The sequence below is a fragment of the Nomascus leucogenys genome, chromosome 24, assembly GCF_006542625.1.
Source record: "Nomascus leucogenys isolate Asia chromosome 24, Asia_NLE_v1, whole genome shotgun sequence".
Taxonomy (NCBI): Eukaryota; Metazoa; Chordata; class Mammalia; order Primates; family Hylobatidae; genus Nomascus; species Nomascus leucogenys.
In genome coordinates, this window is record NC_044404.1 from 27,531,426 (window position 1) to 27,540,495 (window position 9,070).

At 41.1% G+C, this 9,070-nt stretch overlaps 1 pseudogene; it reads left to right on the top strand.

The window, feature by feature from the left end:
- Nucleotides 1-6,331: 6,331 nt before the first annotated feature.
- Nucleotides 6,332-6,431, top strand: LOC115833088 (annotated as a pseudogene).
- The last annotated feature ends 2,639 nt before the right edge of the window (nt 6,432-9,070 follow it).

A 9,070-nucleotide genomic window follows, 5' to 3' on the forward strand; every position in this document is an offset into this window, starting at 1 on the left:
GGCCGGCCTGACAGAAGCACCCCTTGGAAAGGCAGAAGGGACATGAACTCCGGGAGGCATCAGGTGCCAGTGGCTCTTGCCTTATTTCTTAATAACCATTTAAAAATGTTTGCCTCCGTGGGAGAAATCGTTTGATTCTCCCCCCTCCCATTACCTGTTCTCTTGCTTGTTGCCTTAATGTTTTCATTACCATCCGTAAGACCCAGGAGGGGAAGTTGAGGTAGCAAATTTGATAAGGCTTCTCTGACTGTAGCTCAATTTTGCAGTAGTAAGGTTACATGCAGTGCCCGTGCAAAAGACGCGGCCTGAACCACAGCATTTATCATGACCTGGGTAACAGGCATTGTCATGCAGGACTCCTGTTGACTCCAGTAGGGATGGTACTGCTGTGTCCTAGAGGCCGAAGAGACCTGGAACCAGTGAATGAGACTTAGGGTTTACTGAGGGGAACTTACACACAGGGACGGTCCAGCGGTGGCGGGCTGGACGGGAGAATCACTACCTTTTATAAAACACATGCGGTTGATACAGCATTTTCACTTAGCACCTTCCACCTGGCAACCTCTACCCAGCAACCTCCATTTAATCCACAAAAAGGGACTCCATCCCCTGTACGGCCTGTGTTCCAAGGAATGAGCCAGGGGCTCAGATGTCCTTCATAGATAAGGAGTGAAACTCTGGGTTGGCCACTCCCCGATTCCTTAGCTCAGGACTCTGAACACATATTCTTCTTAGACCCTAGGATCATTCTCAGGGTATGCTTCAGTTAAGTTATTGCTGTCAGGTGCATCTGCCATACAGGCATCCTCAGCGGGTGAATGCCTGGTCATTGTGAAGCCGGCTCCACATGGCTTGCATATGAAACCGATCAACTGCTTCATCTGGGGTGTTCCATTTGACATTTATAGGGAGTGCAGGGGCCAAGGGAAAAACTTCTCCTTTGCCCTCTCAAGGATCACTGTAAATTCAACCCACAAAATGCTGATTAATAGAGAAATGTCATACAAATTTATTAATGTGTACATGAGGGAAAATCACAGAGTGATTACCCAGCATCCCAGTGAGGCCCAAATACTTCTATAGCTTTATTTCAGAGGGGATGGGGGAGATGGGGAATATAGGTAATTCTGTTGAGGGACAATAAATGATTACTAGGGAGAATGAATGGGTGGGAGTAGAGGAATAGAGATTAACTTATAAATGAGCTGGGCATAGTGGCTCACACCTGTAATTCTGACACGTTGGGAGGTCAAAGCAGGAGGACTGCTTGAGGCTAGGAGTTCAAGACCAGCCTGGGCAACACAGTGAGACCCTATCTGTACAAAAACTTTTAAAATTCGCTGGGCTTGGTGGTGCGTACGCGTAGTCAGGAGGCTGCCCTTGAATCCGGGAGTCTGAGGTTACAGTGAGCTATGAATGCACCACTGCACTCCAGCCTGTGCAACAGAGAGACACCCTGTCTCAAAAACAACAACGACAACCACGCCAACAACAAACTTGTCAATGGTTCTCTTGGAAAGTGAATGAGCCTGAAAGAGACATTATCTTGTGAATGGGTCTGTTCAAGAATGTGCTTACATGCTCGGTCTTTTTTTCTGTAATAGATAACGAAATAACAGGGAGCGGAAGCAAAAACAATTGTTCTTGGAGGGTCCATCCAGTCTCTATATAGATGGGGGGAAAGTCTCTTCTAGTGGCTGTGGATCTCGAAAGGCCTTTAATGAAAAATTTAAAATACTCATTATACCAAAGGGAGCCATATTTTGGGGTGAAGTTCTTTGAGCTCCTTCAGGAGAGTCTCCCTTCTCAGGGTAAACAAATTTAACAGTGGCTTTTATCCAATCTACCGGGCTGGCTGTTCCCTCAGGGATAACCTGCTGTGTGTGTGTGGGTCACGTATAGCCACCTGCAATTGTTCTGTAGTGAGCTGTGGATCCTGCGTCAACCTCAACATGCTCTTCCATTCTGCAGCATTTAAAATCCAGTTGCTCTTGCAATCCATCTTAGTAATGATTCCTCAGGAAGCTGAAGATAGTAATCTACAAAATGGAACTATTCCTTCACACCGTGCCCTCTAGTCTATAGTGACTTGGTTTCGCCCTTCCCCTACGTTGACTGTCTTCTTGGTAACCCAGTTCTGAGTTATTTTCTGTTTCCCTGCTGAAGTTTTCCCTTGGGGATCAGTTTGGAGGCTAGGAGCTGAAGCTCAGACTCACTGAAATCTGAACTTGGTTTAGCACCAAGGTCTGACACAGCACTCTCTTTCAATTTCATTTTAGCTATTATAGTTAACAGTAAACAAGAATGTTTTTCTTTTTGCTTATTAGTTTGCATTTCCTTATGTATCCAGTGAATCAACTCTCCAGGAGTTGGTTCTGTCTCTAAATTCCATTCGTAACTTTTATCTTTAGTAACTGAGCACAGCACAGCTGTGGCTCTAAACCATGGGTGACCACATGGCTACTCAGGAATCAAAAGTTCCTCACCCCACACTCTTGCATCCTTTCTCTTCCCAAACCACAACTTTCCATCAGCCCAGGCCATTCTAGCAAATCCCACTTCCTTGACACCAACTCTGCCAGGGTGGGGGGAACGACACTCAATGTGCCTGTTCTATTATCTCACTTAACAACAACAATCAACACAGAAGACTTTTGTGACCAAATTTGTATGTGAGGATTTCCCCACACACCAAGCAGCAGTCACCAGTTGGGTGTCCTCTGATTCAATTCAGATACTATGTACTCGGAGATAGTGTTATCAGAAAGGGGTCCTGATCCAGACCCTAAGAGGGTTCTTGTTGGATCTTATGCGAGAAAGAATCTGGGGCAAGTTCACAGAGTGAAGTGAAAGCAAGTTTGTTAAGAAGAAACAAAAGAATGGCTACTCCCTGAGGGCCACTGGGTGGCTATTTTTATGGTTATTTCTTGAACATATGCTAAACAAGGGGTGAGGTATTCATTAGTTTTCTGGGAAAGGGGTGGGGACTGAGGGTTCCTCTTCCTTTTAGACCATATAGGGTAACTTCCAGATGTTGAGATGGCATTTGTAAACTGTTATGGCACTGGTGGGAGTGTCTTTTAGCATGCTAATGCATTATAATTAACATATAATGAACAGTGAGGACAACCAGAGGTCACTTTCGTTGCCATCTTGGTTTTGGCAGGTTTTGGCCGGCTTCTTTACTGCATCCTGTTTTACCAGTGGGATCAGTGGGGTCTTTGTGACCCGTATCTTGTATTGACCTCCTCTCTCATCCTGTGACTAAGAATGCCAAACCTCGTGGGAAAGCAGCCCAGCAGGACCGACCCTTATTGTATCTAGCCCCTGTTCAAGATGGAATTGCTCTTGTTCGAACACCTCTGACATGTTTCCCCCTCCCTTTTACGAGGGGACTCTTAAGCCTAAGGGTTGTAGAGGGTTGTAGATCTATCCTCTGTAACTTCTTCAGGCTGAATAGGGGAGATAATATTTTTGCCTAATTATGAGGGTCTTTTGTATTCAGGGTAGAGAAGAGCTCAGTCAGTTATGGTGAAGGCCATTCATAACTCTTCCAGATATCACCTTCTGTTCTGACACAAGGTGCTATGTGAAAGATAATAAATGTTCAATTTAAGAAAATGTTGAGCAGCCTTATTTTGTGTTTCTACAAAATAGTACAACAGCAATATATGCCACAGCAGTAAAGGAAATAAGTAAAATTATCCCAGTAGACTGAATAAGAAGGCTTTTCATGAACTTGACTATTGTTGGAACCAAGTTGTTAGGGGATCACTAGCTGATTCCAATACATGACCAGAATTAGAATACTGATCTAGATTTTTACATTACCTATTTCCCTCTTTTCTTTTGAGCAGCCAGAGATCACTGGTTGATTTACAGGAATAAGTAGGGTCAGTCTAAATTTCAAAAAAAAAAAAAAAAAACTCTCAAAAACAAAGATGAGATTATAATCTAATAACAGATGTACAAAAGTTTTTGAAACATAATTGTTTGTCTCTCCAGTCCCCATTTTCATTAAAAACAAGCCAAGGCAGGACTGATTTGTTTGCAAAATAAGCTTTAGTCTTATTATACTTGTCCTGATTATTTATATGAAGTGCAGTAAGAATAATTATTTGCCTATAGGCTCCTTTTAAAATTGGCTTTGATGGAACTTTATTCCATAAGTAATCTTAGATTAGACTTTTTAAAGCCTTGAGCCCAACCAAGAATTTATCTGTCTATTCCTGAAAATACCTGTATGAGTTGGGTGAATTCCTCTCCAGGTCTCAAGATAATTTGGGGTTCCTGGGCTTGTCAGAAAGTGACATTCTTTACTTACTACAGATCAGGAACCCTGTACAGGGATTGCATAGACAAGGTATAAGGCTAGTTTTCTCAAGGGGCACTTTTTTTTTTTTTTGACTCTGTAAATCGGCTTTGATTCTTTAAAGCTGTCTGTATCTGAAAGCACGCCATCCCAGTCAAAGCCTTGGTAAAATAATCAGTGTCTCCAGTTGTGTCCTGTTATAAAATAAAACAGATTCTTATTGCACTTACACAGATAACTTTAGTGCCATAAGTTAAGAATACTCACAAATAGTTTCCAAATTCTGGTAAAATCAAGTAGAGAGAAAGAAATATGCTCAAAATTTTGCTCATTGGAGTATACTTTATTCAATTGTTAAAAACTGTAGATAGCTCAAAAGAAAAGTTTTCTTGACTCTGAAAAACAAAACAGAAGGGATGAGCAACATTTTAAGTAAAACATCATAAAAAGATTATTTTGGTCTTCTATTAGTTTAGTCTATGCAATTAATTCCTGTTTTGCTTGATATTTATAATTACATTAGTTTTCCAAGAAAGTCTTGTAAGTTCCTTCTCTCTATTTTAATGGCACACTTTCCAAAGTTATCAGAGAGCTGCATTTAAGAGTACTTGTCAGTCCTATAGCTGATAATAAACCACCCTTTAAGGAGGATAAAAACAAGACAACAATTGTCTGTGGATGACAAAGTCTTAGGGCAGCCACAGTTAAAGACACAATTAACTAGGAATTTGGGTTACTTCTGTGGCATACAACAATTTTATATAACAATTATAATTATTACTGATAATGTAAAATATGTCTTATCAGAATTAAAGAGGTTTCCCATAATTTTGGAACACGTACCTATAATATATTTATACAAAAACAGCCCAAAGAAAGCCAAACACCATTTCACATTTGACAATGCTTCCTGTATAATTTTAATATACCAAATAAGGCAAATATGTCATTTTTGAGCTTTAGGGGGACCTAATATCTAAAGAATTAATCTGATCATAAAAATACATAATTTATAATTTGATTTTGGAGTTCGTCAAATATCAAAAGTTTAAAATATTGCTAAAATAGAATTTCAGGTCACCACAGGCCATTCATTTAGCCAATATGATAACTCAAAGATTTTAAAAAATTGAAAACTTTTACTCATTGATAGAGGAAAGACTTAGCTTTCCAAATAATCTATTTTCTCTCCTTTTTCTTGTAGTTTGTTTAAAAGGCAAACAAAAATCTTTCACTTTTTCAGTATTCCATAAAGATCCTGTTCAAGAAAGAAAGCCAAATTTCACCTTTGCATTAGTATACAATTAATATCAAACCCAATTTTAAAGAAGACCTTATACACAAATCTACCCAATTTTAATCAGTTTGACCATAAGGTAACATTCTCATAAACCTGTTATAATCTTTTAAAATTTTCTGTTAAAAAGCAGATCAACAGTGTAAGAAAACCCTGTTGTGCTTTTATTTGAATGTTCGATTTATAGAAAAGCTGAATAATTAAATAATATCCCTTTAATTTTGACCAATAGGTTCACACACAGAATTTTTACAAGATTAATCTTTCACAAACCTTCCGTAACTTGACCAAACCTTCAGCTTCATCCTACCTAACGTAAAACAATCCTTTAATCCTCTAAACCAGACCAAAAAACTCCACATTCCCATGCCTTCTTATAATTTTTTACCAGAAACATATTCTACTTTCCTTACACACCTTGCATGTAAAACTGTTTCTTCAGTAGTCTTAATTACATGTGTTAGAATGTTAACTCCTAGCAACTTTTATTTTTGGTGAAAAACCTGGTAAGTAAGCAATTTTAATTATGTACCAAGTGTGGAACCCAGGATACCAGACAGAAGTGAAGATAAGGTCCAACTCTTTCCAGCATAGCTAGGGAGCATGGCTAACTCCATACGTCCCCACGTCTTACCTAAAATCTAATGGCTCCAAAGCAGGTAAGTTGAACAATTTTCAAAGTCAAAGAAGCAATTTATGATCTTAAAGTGTTTAGCAGGACTTGCTTTGGCAGCACAGTACTAAAATTGGAAAGATACAGAGAAGATTAGCAGGCCCCTGTGCAAGGATGACACACAAATTCATAAAGTATTTTATATTAAAAAATAAAGCATTTAGCAAACCTAATATCTCACTTGCCTTTTTTAGACCAAATGTCTTAATCTTGAAGATATTTTAATTTACCAATAATCTTTAAAACTGTCTTCTTTCCAAAATTACTAAACTCATGTGAACTAAAAGGCATTAAAATTGTTATTTTTCTGACAAAATATTTATTTAAGCATTTATTATTTTTAAGCCGATTAATCAGAGCTCTTTAATACGTTTTGGTAGTGAAACATCGCACACGACACATAAATACAGCTGAACAGACAAAAGAAGATCCAGTAGTTATAAGAGTTTTTCATTTGCCAGTTTTTAAGTGTCTTAATTGTTTTACTGGCTTTAGAGTGGAGCCCTTTGAGAATAGGGCCAGGAAGGCATGCAGTTTTTAGGGCTTAAGAAGCAGGCACAGTTGGAAGGCAAAATAGACCCTCAAAATTAAGAGTCTGTTTTTTTTTTTTTGAGATGAAATCTCCCTCTTGTCCCCCAGGCTAGAGTGCAATGGTGCGATCTCAGCTCACTGCAACCTCTGCCTCCTGGGTTCAAGCGATTCTCCTGCCTCAGCCTCCCAAGTAGCTGGGATTACAGGTGCCTGCCACCATGCCCAGCTAATTTTTATATTTTTAGTAGAGACGGGCTTTCACCATGTTGGCCAGGATGGTCTCCAACTCCTGACCTCAGGTGATCCGCCTGTCTCAGCCTCCCAAAGTGCTGGGATTACAGGTGTGAGCCACCGCGCCCCAGGTTTGTTTTTTTTTTTTTTTTTTTTTTTACGCAGAGTCTCACTCTGTCACCAGGCTGGAGTGCAGTGACGCAATCTCGGCTCACTGCAATCTCCGCCTCCCGCGTTCAAGTGATTCTTAAGCCTCAGCCTCCCAAGTAGCTGGGACTACAGGCGTGCACCAGCATACCCAGCTAATTTTTGTATTTTTAGTAGAGACGGGGTTTCACCATGTTGGCCAGATGGTCGATCTCTTGACCTTATGATGTGCCCGCCTCAGCCTCCCAAAGTGCTGGGATTACAGGCGTGAGCCACCACACCTAGCAAGAGTCTCATTTTTATACTAAAAGCAGGTTTATTAGAGAAGTAAAGAAACAAAAGAATGGCTACTCCATAGGCAGAGCAGCCCTGAAGGCTGCTGCTTGGCTATTTTTATGGTTATTTCTTGATCATATGCTAAACAAGGGGTGGATTATGCATTAGTTTTCCAGGAAGGGGGTGGGTATTTCCTGGAACTGAGAGTTCCTTTTACTTTTATTATTTATTTATTATTTATTTATTTATTTATTTATTTATTTATTTATTTTTGAGAGGGAGTCTTGCTCTGTCACCCAGGTTGGAGTGCAATGGCACAGTCTAGGCTCACTGCAACCTCTGCCTCCCGGGTTCAAGTGATTCTCTTGCCTCAGCCTCCCAAGTAGCTGGGACTACAGGCGTGTGCCACCACACCCGGCTAATTTTTGTATTTTTAGTAGAGATGGGGTTTCGCCATGTTGGCCAGGCTGGTCTCAAACCTCTAACCTCGTGATCCACCTGCCTCAGCCTCCCAAAGTGCTGGGATTACAGGCATGAGCCACTGCACCTGGCCTATTTTATTTGATTTTATTTTTTGGGACAAGAGTCTCACTCTATCACCCAGGCTGGAGTGCAGTGGCACAGTCTCTGCTCACTGCAACCTCTGCCTCCTGGGTTCAAGTGACTTTCCTGTCTCAGCCTCCTTTGTAGCTGGGATTACAGGCACACACCACCACAGCCAGCTAATTTTGTATTTTTAGTAGAGATGGGGTTTCACCATGTTGGCCAGCCTAGTCTTGAACTCCTGACCTCAGGTGACCCACCTGCCTCGGCCTCCCAAAGTGCTGAGATTAGAGGCATGAGCCACCACAGCCCTCTTCCTTTTAGACCACGTAGGATAACTTCTAGACACTGCCATGGCATTTGTAAACTGTCATGGTGCTGGTGGGAGCATCTTTTAGCATGCTAATGCATTATAATTAACATATAATGAGCAATGAGGATGAACAGGGGTCACTCTCGTCGCCATCTTGGTTCTGGCAGGTTTGGGCTGGCTTCTTTACTGCATCCTGTTTTATCAGCGGGGTCTTTGTGATCTGTATCTCGTGCTGGCCTCTTGTCTCATCCTGTGGCTAAGAATGCCTAACCTTCTGGGAATGTACCCCTGCAGGTCTCAGCCTCATTTTACCCAGCTCCTATTCAAGAGGGGGTCATTCTGGCTCAAACACCTCTGAATATAGCAACAGATCTCACAGGTTTAGGGCTCATTCCTCAAGCTCCCCCAGCCAGGCAGAAGTCCAGCCTCCAGAACTTCTAATGGACTGGCTTCCAGTTCGGGTCTCCATGATCCCCTCTTTGGGTTCAATTAACTTGCTGGAGCAGCTCACAGAACTCAGGGAAACACTTATATTTACCAATTTTTTATAAAGGATATTACAAAAGATACAGATGAAATGAGGATGAGAAATGATGGAAGGGGTACAGAGCTCCCAGGCCCTTCCTGGGCACACACACCTTCCATGAACCTCCATGTGTTCAGCTATCCAGAAGCTCTCCAAATACTGTTTTTTTTAGGTTTATTTGTTTGTTTGTTTTGTTTTTGAGACTGGATCTTGCTCTGTCA